This window comes from Arachis ipaensis, chromosome B08, assembly GCF_000816755.2.
Source record: "Arachis ipaensis cultivar K30076 chromosome B08, Araip1.1, whole genome shotgun sequence".
In the NCBI taxonomy this organism is placed as follows: Eukaryota; Viridiplantae; Streptophyta; class Magnoliopsida; order Fabales; family Fabaceae; genus Arachis; species Arachis ipaensis.
This window is the reverse complement of record NC_029792.2, coordinates 73743843-73755504: the sequence shown is the minus strand read 5'-3', so window position 1 is coordinate 73755504 and position 11662 is coordinate 73743843.

The window sequence follows — 11662 nt, the reverse complement described above, 5'->3', positions numbered from 1 at the left end:
TTTAGGATTATGATTTTTTGTTTAGATTTAATTTGAAAATTCTTTGAATAATACCGTGGTTATAATAATGGTGATAAAAGTTTAAAATTTTTATGGAAGGAGGATGAAAAAGAAAGAAGAAAAGGAACGGGTGTTTATGAAATTATTATAATATAGTTAATGTTTTGTTAATTTTTGTCAAACGGTGATAAACTTTGATGGTTGTGAAATTTATTTAAATCGTTTGTGCTCAGTTTTATCAGTGCCTAAATCTTTTATAGTTAGAAATGTGTATTTACTCTCGTATTTTAAATGTGTAACTTTTTTTACTTTTAGATATATAATAATAATGTTTGGTTGATAAAAGTATAAAGACTTTACGTCAAGACTTATGAAATTATAATTTTTTTTTCACAAAAATACTATTTATACAACAAAATCAACCATTAAAATCAGCTTTATATATTTGTGTATAAATACATATGTAATTTAACTTATTTTTATTGTGTATTTTATGTAATGACCCAACTTCTAACATGCCATGACCAATGTAAATAGTTAGGCATTACTCATAGTAAGGACCTATAGGGCTCTAGACTCGAGAGATTATTATAATATTTATATGAGCCTTCATCGTAATAGTGTGATTATTTTTGCACGTCATGATAAAGATCGTAATGATAAAAAATTTTTAAAATAAAATATTAATAAAATTCAAACACAGTTATATATATATATATATATACAACCAAAAGATATTACTGGTCCTAACCCTCACACAGGTCTCCTAGACTAGGACTCGGCCTATAGTAAATATAAGAAGATTATATCCCTCAAAACACTATCAAAAGAGAGGAAAATGTATCACTAAGGTAGAAGGTTGTACAGTCCAGATAGAGAGTTCCTATCATCTACTCAAAAGTAATCCTCCGAGGATTCTTCAGTAACTCCTCCAGACATCTCTAAACTCAAGTCATCAGCTGCCAAGTCTGTCTCTATCTGCAGACATGGGAAGAAAGGGGTGAGAACTTAAGGTTTTCAGTAGGGTAAATTGAGGAAAAAGAGATCATAGGGTACAAATAATAGAGTACAAATACATAGTAGGTAAACAGAAGGGTTAAATACTTTTTTAATCTCTAAGATCTTGGACCAAAATCAAAATCATTCCTAACCTTTTTTTCTTATTAATTTCATCATCAACGTTAAAAACATCCTTTTCACAAAAGATAATAATTTTTAGACAATTTTACCCTTAACATAAAAATACAAAAATCCTCTTCCACCACCTTCACCACTAACCCCTGCATCATCATCTACTCATCAGCATCAGCTTCACTACCACCTCTCTCTCTCTCTCTCTCTCTCTTCACCACCACCACCACCACCACCACTACCACCACCACCACCATCTCCACCACCAAACCACCCACTACCTTTAACTCTAACACTAATCCTGCTAACTCTTCATCCATTAAAATCAACATCCAAATGGTGGAACAATATCACCTAACCGGTCCTCTATAATCGCCATCAATCACCCCGCACCAATATCAATTGAATGCTCAATGCAATACCCGAACGCAGAGCTACAGAGAAACAAACCCCCTCCCCCAAAATCAGCACCAAAAATAATTTTTAAAATGGAAACCCAAAGAAAAATGAAGAAACTAATAATTTAAACCAGAATTTTTGTCGAAATCAAAATGCTGGGGTCAGTAGCTACTAGAGCCTTGCCTCTCGCTGGAATCTTTGTCTCCACAGTAGTAATAGAAAAAAATAAAATAAAATAGAATTTCAGTTTCGATTTTGGCTTCTCTAGCAGAGTAACTGTTTTAATTTATCTTGAGAGAGAGAGAGAGAGGTACCTGGTGAGATCGTAACTGGCAGAGAGAGGAGAAGCCCTAGAGGGAAGAATGACGTTGTTAGATAGATTTTTTACACGGAAGAAAGAAGCAATGTTGGTGGAAACGTCACCGCCATGGTGTATCTTAAGGATCTTGGAGGAGGGCTCTTGGATCCTGGCAACGGTAGTGCTGTTGGTGGCGCGGGAGCGGTCGGGCCATCTTGAGAACAAGGCGGTTGCAGAAATGCAAAGAAAGAGAGAAAGGTGAGAGATGATGGGGTTAGTGGTGGCCTGGTGCGGTTAGTGGTGAGGATGATGCAAGAGGATTTTTGTATTTTTGTTTAAGGGTAAAATTGTCTAAAAATTATTATTTTTTGTGGAAAGGATAATTTTAAAATGATTTTTAACGTTGAGGATGAAATTAATAAAAAAAAGTCAAAGACGATTTTGATTTTGACCCAAGACTTTAAGGATGAAAATAGTACTTAACCCTAAATAGAATTAGTCATAGACAGTTAGAAAATTACAGTAAACAATCATGAGAAATTCACATGCGTAAACAAGATGGTTGATGCGTGAGCATCTTGTACCCATTTTTCCCTTATTTCTAATCATTTTCAGTTAAAATTTATTAATTTTATTATATTTTAGTGTTGAAATCCACTTTGGATGCTACTACGAGTGTTTTAGTGTTTTTATTTATTTCAGATAAAATTCGGAGTAATTTGGCAGAGTTTTTGTGCAAAAAGAAGAAGAATTGGAGATGTCCTCTCTTTAGCGTTTAGTGCCAGCAACTCCACAAAATCAGAAACGCTTTTGCCCATTAGGGGCGCTAAATGCCCAACCAGCGTTTAGCGCAGGCGTCTGGACCACACTTACAGTTTTGGAGCATCTCTTGTTGGATTTAACTTTTATTAGTTATCTTAACTTTTATTTTGTAATTTTTATTTACAAACAATATCTTTTAGTTTTAGGATTCAATATTTTATTTTAGTTTCAAATCAAATTAGGTTAGATATAAAAGGGAAAAGATTCACCCTTGAGGGAATCTTCTCTCTGACACTTCTCACTTCTGTACTTTCATATTTTTCAGAACCCTTGTTTTCTCTGTAAGTCATGAGCTACTAAACCTCCTTAGTTAAGGTTATGAGCTTTGTTTATTTTTATGGATTAAGACTATTATTTTTTTATTTTAATTAATGTATTGATTCAGTTTCAAGGATTACTTTCGTTCTTCATTTTATGAATCTGGGTGGAACGAAAGTATGACCTTATGCTATATGCGTTCTTATGATCCTTGGAAGAGGTCTGTCACTTGAACAACAATTTGAAAGTAAATTCCACCTAAATTGCTAATTACTTAAACTAATCGGGATACATGACATATAATCCCCTTAGCTTTGGGTAATTAGGATTTTTGTGGCCATAAACTAGATTTGAACTTAACCCTCTAATTGGAATCAAGTGACCAAGATATTGGCGGTTGATGAAGGTTAGAGGAGACTAAATCACTAAGACATTAGGGTTTAGTCAATTATAGTTTGCCATGAAATAAATCTTGCATGATTAAAATAGTTCGTAAGAAAACTTAATCCGAAAAAGTAAACATCTCTGATACCTTAACTGCTTTCTCTTATTCATTTCTCACCAGTTCTCTTATTGCTTTCTTTACTCTTGAATTACTATTTAATGCGATTTTAAATCACCAAACCAACTTTTCTGCCCGCCTAACTAAACCAATCATTTGACCATTGTTGCTAAGTCCATCAATCCTCGTGGGATCAATCCTCATTCACCTGAGGTATTACTTGGTACGACCTGGTGCACTTGCTGTAACATCCTAACTTTTAGCACCTCATGATCGTACTAAAAGTCCGAGCGCTTGATGGAGGAAAATCGTCGGTAAAGAATTTCACAAAAATAAGCGTGTTGTAAGTATAGTTCTAAACTGACAATTAAACCTCAATCAAATTTAATTTGTTTGTCACTAAAGCAAACCCAATAAAATTAACCGAAGTATTAAACCTCGGGTCGTCTCTCAAAGAATTGCAGGAAAGTGTAGGTTATTATTGGGTATGGAAAAGTATCTTTTTGGGTTTTGAAATAAGGAACAAGTAATGTAAATAACAAGGAAATAAAATAACAACTAAGAAAAGTCTTAACAAGGTTGAGAATTGGAATTCCTATCCTCATTATCATCATCAATTGTGATGGTAATTACCTTTTGCTTTCACTTAGTTAACCTCTAATAATTGAAGGTAAGTCAAGTGAGCAAATCAACTTGAGTTCACAAGTCCTAATCAAAGACTAGAGTTAGCGAAACTCAAGCCAACTAGCAAGTCTCAATTACCAATCAAAGAAAGACTTTTGATAACTCAAGAGTCTCCAAACTACTCAATCTAAGTTAAGAACATGAAAATCTAATTTATAATCCTACCAAGCATTTTATCAAACACTTGGAAGGCATAACATAAAAACATAAAAAATTAATAAGAGATAATAAAATCTAAATAACCAAGTGCAAAGAATCAATAATAACAATTAAAAGAAGAAGCAATAAATATGAAATACCTCAAATTGCATTGAAAAGAAAATTGAATCTAACATGAAGAGTTCATAAATTAAATTAGCAAAATAAAGGAATCAATGAGAGAAATAGATAAACTAAATTAATAGAACAATTAAAGTAGAAGAAACCTAAATTGAAGCAAGGTAAAATTCTGAAAATTGAGAAGAAATAAACCTAAAAATACTAAAACCTAATTTTTGTATATGAAGTGTTCAATGAATGATTCCCTCACTCTGCAGCTTCTATTCTATGTTTTCGGGCTTGGAATTGGGCCAAAAATAGCCCAGAAATCGCCTCCAGCGTTTTCTGTGTAATGCAGCACGTGACGCACTGTCACGCGTACGCGTCGCCCACGCGTATGCGTCGCTTGACAAAATCCTGGTCACGCATACGCGTCGCTGCCACCTTCTCAAAACTCCACTTTCTTGTGTTCCTTTTACTTTTGCATGCTTCCTTTTCGTCCTTTAAGCCATTTCTGCCCTATAAAACCTGAAAAACACTGAACACACATATCACGGCGTCGAATGATAATAAAAGAAGATTAAAATTAGCAAATTTAAGGCCAAAAATGCATGTTTTCAATCAAAGCACAGGATTTGGAAGGAAAATGTAAAACATGCAATTTATATGCATAAGTGTGAGAATAATGGAAAAAATCCTTTCAATTCAGTATAAAAGGTACCACGAAATAGTGGTGCATAAAATCTGTCCACACTTAAACATTAGCATGTCCTCATGCTAAGCTCAAGAGAAGCTATAAAGAGTGAAGAGGGATGGTAGAAAGTATAAAATGCAACCTATCTATATGAATGCAACTAAATGCAAAATGCTTTTACGTACTTGGTTAAAAGTAAACAAATATTTCAAGAGGAAATATGAACTGGATCTCACTAATTCAAATCATAAAATAAAGTACAAGTAAACTTGCAAAAGAAGATATCTCATGAAAGCCGGAAACGAGTAATCGAGCATCGAACCCTCACCGGAAGGGTATACACTCTAATCACTCAAGTGTTTTAAGGCTCAATTCTCTCAATTCTCTACTAACCTTGCTTTCTAAGGCTTGCTCTTCTTCTACCAATCAACAAAAATTTAATACACAAATACACATATCAAGAGGTCTTTTAAGGGGTGTAATGGGGTCAGGGTCAAGGTAGGAATGTATTTGGTCAAGTGGACTAAAATCTAAATCCTTAGTTAACCCAAACTTCCCACCTTACTTAAGACAATCTATGTAATCATAATATAAAACCCAACTACCCATTAACTATGTTTTGCCACATATTCATACATCCCAATTTGAGTACAACTCATATGCATTGCTACCAATACTTAATTCGGGGCATTTTGTCCCTTTTTTATTATTTGCTCTTTTTTTCTTTTCTTTTTCATTTTCTCTTTTTCTTTTCTTTTCTTTTCTTTTCTTTTCTTTTCTTTTGTTTTTCTCAATGCATATGATTAAATTATTGAATGCAATAATATGTGCTCAACTATTATTTTGCACATTTTTACAGGAATATATAACACCCAATTCTCAAACCGAATATTGGCAACCCAACTTTCCCACACTTAAATCATGAATACTCTCACCAGTCTAAGCTAACCAAGGATTCAAATTAAGGACATTATTATTTTCTTCTTAGAGTTAGTGATGAGCTAGAGTAAAGAATAAATGGGATAAGTAGGCTCAACATTGGTTTATAAAGGATAATGAAAAGGTTAAGGCCATATGGGTATGTAAGCTCAGTGAAACAAGGCCTCAATCATATAAGTGCATGCATACATCAAACAATAGAAATATAGAATTAAGCAAGACAAAGATCACAATTTTAGAGAGAATAACACACACCAAAACAAAGTATTGGTTGATAAAATGCAACTAATCAAATAGGCTCAAAATCTCACTGGTTTTGTGTTTTAGCTCTAAACCCATGTTCCAAAATAATTTTCTTCAAGCGAGTTTAATAAAAATTTTAATTCAAATTAGTGAAATGCTATAAAATAGTTTTTTTGGAAAAGAAATTATTGCTTCAACCAAGTAGTGGTAAAATATGCACAAAATCAAACAAACATGCAATCAAACATGCAAATGCAACAACTAATTTAACAAAGACAATTAAACATTGGTGTTGAGAAGGAAATAACTAACTCACGGAAGTCGGTATCGACCTCCCCACACTTAAAGATTGCACCGTCCTCGGTACATGCAAAGAAGTGCAAGTGGATGGACTGCTACAACTGATGCTTTTCTCCAAAGGTTGTGCAGATAGACTTGTCTGTTGCCCCATTGAGAAGCTTTTCCTTTCCTTCTCGGTGGCCATCCTGAAAGAATAGAAAAAGGAAGAAAAGTAACCCAGAAACAAAGATAAGAAACAAATAAAATATGGGTGGGTTAATGGCAGATAATGAAGGCTCAACTACATGGTAGCTACAACATGCAAGTGAGAAAACAGTAGAAGCAAATGGCATATCAATAGTGCAAAAATTGCAACAATGAGGGGAGAGAGAATAGGTAATGAAAGATAACATAAGCGCATATCAATGCCAATGGAATACAAGTGTCATAAAAAATTAGCATTGACCTAGGAATAATAATATCCAACAATATAAAACAAGACACGAAGCACCAAAATAATGTAAGAAAAGATGCAATAGTTGAATAAGAACAGTTAACATCAATGATAAAATAATAAACTTAGAAAAGAAAATAAAACATGCACAAGATTAAAATGCAATGAATGAAAGTGTGCAAATAAATTAAGTAAAACTGAATGAAAGAGAATAAGGATGAGAAGTTAAACAAATGAAGAAGAAGGAAGTAAGAAAGGAGGAAGAAAGAAGAAGAAAGGAGAAAGAAAGGAGAAGAAAGGTTTAAATGAGGCGCGAAAGCGATGCACGCGCTCAGGTCACGCGTGTGCGTAAAAACTGAAATAGCCATGCGACGCGTAAGCGTCGTCCATGCGTGTGCGTGGATGGCCAAGAATGAACACTGACGCGTGAGCGTCGGTCACGCGTACGCGTGACTATTCGCGCGATTCCAGCACTATGGCAGCCCAACTCTCTATTCAATTCACCAATAACGCCGATTTCCATTCCACGCGTACGTGTAACTGACGCTCGCGCGTGGATTGAAAAATTTGCAGGGGATGCGTACGCGTGGGGTGGCCTGTGTGCCAGGCACCCCTTTCGCATCGTTTCAGCGTAACTCTCTGTTCAAAAATAACTGAGAGTGAACTTCATATCGACGCGTACGCATGGGTCACGCGTACACGTCACATCCTTCTTCTTTTTTAAAGAAAGCAGAATAAAAGTAATTATGCAAAACTGGAAATTAAAACTAACATAAATGAATTAAAACTAATAAAAAGGAAGATCATATCATGGTGGGTTGTCTCCCACCTAGCACTTTTAGTTAGAGTCCTTAAGTTGGACATTTGGTGAGCTCCTTGTCATGGTGGCTTGTGCTTGAACTCATCGTGAAACTTCCACCAATGCTTGGACTTCCAATAAGCTCCGACATTCCCAAGTGAATTCGCCAAGCCTTGATGAAGTTCTTCACAAGCTAAGGGCTCCCAAAATTGATCATCATGTATGCCGAGATCCCAAATTCTGTTTCTGCACCCGTCTTCAAGTTGATCACCATTGTTCTAACCGGGTGGCAAATAATCTGAATTCTCAAGGAAGTACTAAACTCTTCTCTTGGATCCAACCAAATGTTCACTAGTCCTACCCTTGCATCTAGCTCTTGAGGTCTCAACTTTGATGAGCCTTGATTTGCAACTCTAACTACTAAATATCCTTTTCTTACGCTTAATTCCACAAAGCTTCCTGAGTTGACCCTCCGTTTCATGCATACCATACTCAAGTGGGGCAGTAAAGCGAATAGAAATAAGTTTTACCCACTCAAATGAGGTAGTAGACGGCAACCTAGGTGGAGAAGTCTCCAACGATCTTGACAAGGCATATTCAACTCCCGTCCATCCTTTTTGAAAGACTTCCATATCTACATCATTCTTCAACTCAATTAGAGGAGGTTCTTCAAACTCGAGGAGTTCATCACCAAGGGAACTCACCTCTTGATCTATTCCATCCAATTCTTCATAGGGAATATGCCATGGAGGTTGTGCACTAGCCTCCTTGACATTAATTTCAAGCTTTTTGGAGGGATACTCTACAACTCTAGATTCCCATGGAGGTTCGGCATCTCCTAAGTCTTCAACCACTTCTTCCTCTCCAACTATTACGGCTTCCTCCACTTATTCCAATACAAAGTCACGTTCCTCATTGTCCACCGGAGTTTCTAATCTCTCCTTCATGCTACGTTCTTCTATTGATTCTTCACATGTAGCCATGGGAGTACTTTGAGTGTCGAAGCACAGAGAGGCTAAATTACCTACTACCTCGGTCAAGGTAGCTATGAACTCTTGTGTCATCCTTTACATCTCTCTTTGCACTTGAAGAAGAACTCTTAGAGTGTCATCCATTGGAGATTGGGGTGGATATGAGGGTTCATTGCTTGGGAGAAAAGGTTCATGATAAGAAGGTGGTTCATTATGATAAGGATATGGCGGTTCAACACTCTCCATCTTTTCCACTTGTTGCAAAACATACTTCAATCCCTTGTTCTCAAGTTGAGATATGTTAGCCATGAGAGCTTCGTGTGTTTTTCGGCTTTCCTCTCGCTCTATTTGATGAATGGTTGCTTGAAGTTGATCCAGTGTTTCCTTGAGACGATCCCTTGACTCTTGTTCCGCTTGGATATCATAATTAGGATCATATTGCTCTTGGATTGATGGATATGGACATGGTGTATATGGAGGTGGTGGTTCTTGAGAGTAATTATGTTAGAATTGGAGTGGTTCTATATATGGTTCATATGGCTCATAAGGTGGTTGGTATGATGGATATGGGTTAGGGTCATATGGAAGTGTTTGGTATGATGAGGCTTGTGAGTATGGTGGTTCAAAGCTATGTTGAGGAGGGGGTTCATAGGCATATGGTGGGGGTTGTTGATTGTCACGAAAAGGTCCACCATAACCATTGTCTTGGTATGCATCGTAGAATGGTTGTTGCTCATAGCACATTGGAGGAGGTTGTTGCCAAGAGGGTTGATCAAATCTTTGTGGCTCCTCCCATCTTTGATTGTTCCAACCTTAATGCAAGTTCTCATTGTAATCTCCACTTCCTACAACATAATTGTAACCAAACTCATAGCCAAAGGGGTGAGAAATCATAGTATCAAGAGAAAATAAAAACAAAAACCAATAAGGAATAATGAAACTAAACTTCTAAAACTAGAAACGACTAACAAAGAAACGAAAAAGAAAATTATTCACAATATTCACAATAACCAATAATGCGGCACACATTTGCAACTTCCCGGCAATGGCACCAAAAATTGATGGAGGAAAATCGTCGGTAAAGAATTTCACAAAAATAAGCGCGTTGTAAGTATAGTTCTAAACCGACAATTAAACCTCAATCAAATTTAATTTGTTTGTCACTAAAGCAAACCAATAAAATTAACCGAAGTATTAAACCTCGGGTCGTCTCTTAAGAAATTGCAGGGAAGTGTAGGTTATTATTGGTTATGGAAAAGTATCTTTTTGGGTTTTGAAATAGGGAACAAGTAATGTATAAAACAAGGAAATAAAATAACAACTAAGAAAAGTCTTAACAAGGATTGAGAATTGGAATTCCTATTCTCATTATCATCATCAATTGTGATGGTAATTGCCTTTTGCTTTCACTTAGTTAACCTCTAACAATTGAAGGTAAGTCAAGTGAGCAAATCAACTTGAGTTCACAAGTCCTAATCAAATACTAGAGTTAGTGAAGCTCAAGCCAACTAGCAAGTCTCAATCACCAATCAACAAAAGACTTTTGATAACTCAAGAGTCTCCAAATTACTCAATCTAAGTTAAGAACATGAAAATCTAATTTATAATACTACCAAGCATTTTATCAAACACTTGGAAGGCATAACATAAAAACATAGAAAATTAATAAGAGATACTAAAATCTTAATAACCAAGTGCAAGGAATCAATAATAACAATTAAAAAAAAAGCAATAAACATGAAATACCTAAAATTGCATTGAAAAGGAAATTGAATCTAACATGAAGAGTTCATAAATTAAATTAGCAAAATAAAGGAATCAATGAGAGAAATAGATAAACTAAAGTAATAGAACAATTAAAGTAGAAGAAACCTAAATTGAAGCAAGGTAGAATTCTGAAAGTTGAGAAGAAATAAACCTAAAAAACCCTACCTAATTTTTGTGTATGAAGTGTTCAATGAATGATTCCCCTACTCTGCAGCTTCTATTCTGTGTTTTCGGGCTTGAAACTGGGCCAAAAATAGCCCAGAAATCGCCCCCAGCATTTTCTGTGTAATGTGACAAACCCCAATTTGAGGATTTATCTTGTGCTGATTTCAGGGGTTTTATCAATGATTCCACACACTTTCTATAGGGAAATACAAGATTTTGCATTCCTTTCCTAGTTGCGCCTCATGAATGAAAACATGCTTATTTTGCACTAAAATAGATACATTTCTAATCTTCTCTTGATGCCATTCGATGCCGTGACTTGTGTGTTAAGTGGTTTCAGGATATAGAGTAGGAATGGACCGAAAAAGAGAAGGAAGATGGGTACAAAGGAAGGAAGCATGAGGATTAAGCTTTGGAGATTTCCACATGGGCGCGTGCGCGCACCTTGCACGCCCGCGCGGATAGGGCAACGTGGAGCCAAAGCCAAGAGCCGGCTTGAGAAGCGGCTAAGCCAGGATCTTCATGGGCGCGCACGCATACATCACGCCTCCGCGCATATTACAAGACGTCTCAACGACGCGTGCGCGTACCTTGCGCGTGCGCGCCGATTTGCGAATATGATTTTTTTTAAGAAGTCACGTGACTTAGGCGTGGAGGCAGTTAAAGATCCCACTCTTGGAGAAACACCTTGGCAGGAAAAGCTTAAGAAGACCAAAGGAACAAGGGTTAGGGACACTTAGTTAGTTCATTTTTTTCTAGATCTAGATATTTTTGGAGGAGAGGAGAGTTAGTTACACTTTTGGGAGAAGAAGAGGGAGATTCCAAGCTTCACTAGGGTTCATCCTCATCTAATTTCTGAATTTTCAATGACTTTTTGGTGAGATCCATTACAATTCTCACTCCACTTTGTTCATGTCATAGATTTTCTTCTCCAATTTCAAGTAGTAGATGCAATTGATCAATTCTCATAGATCTAGAATTCAACTTTGTAATTTTGGA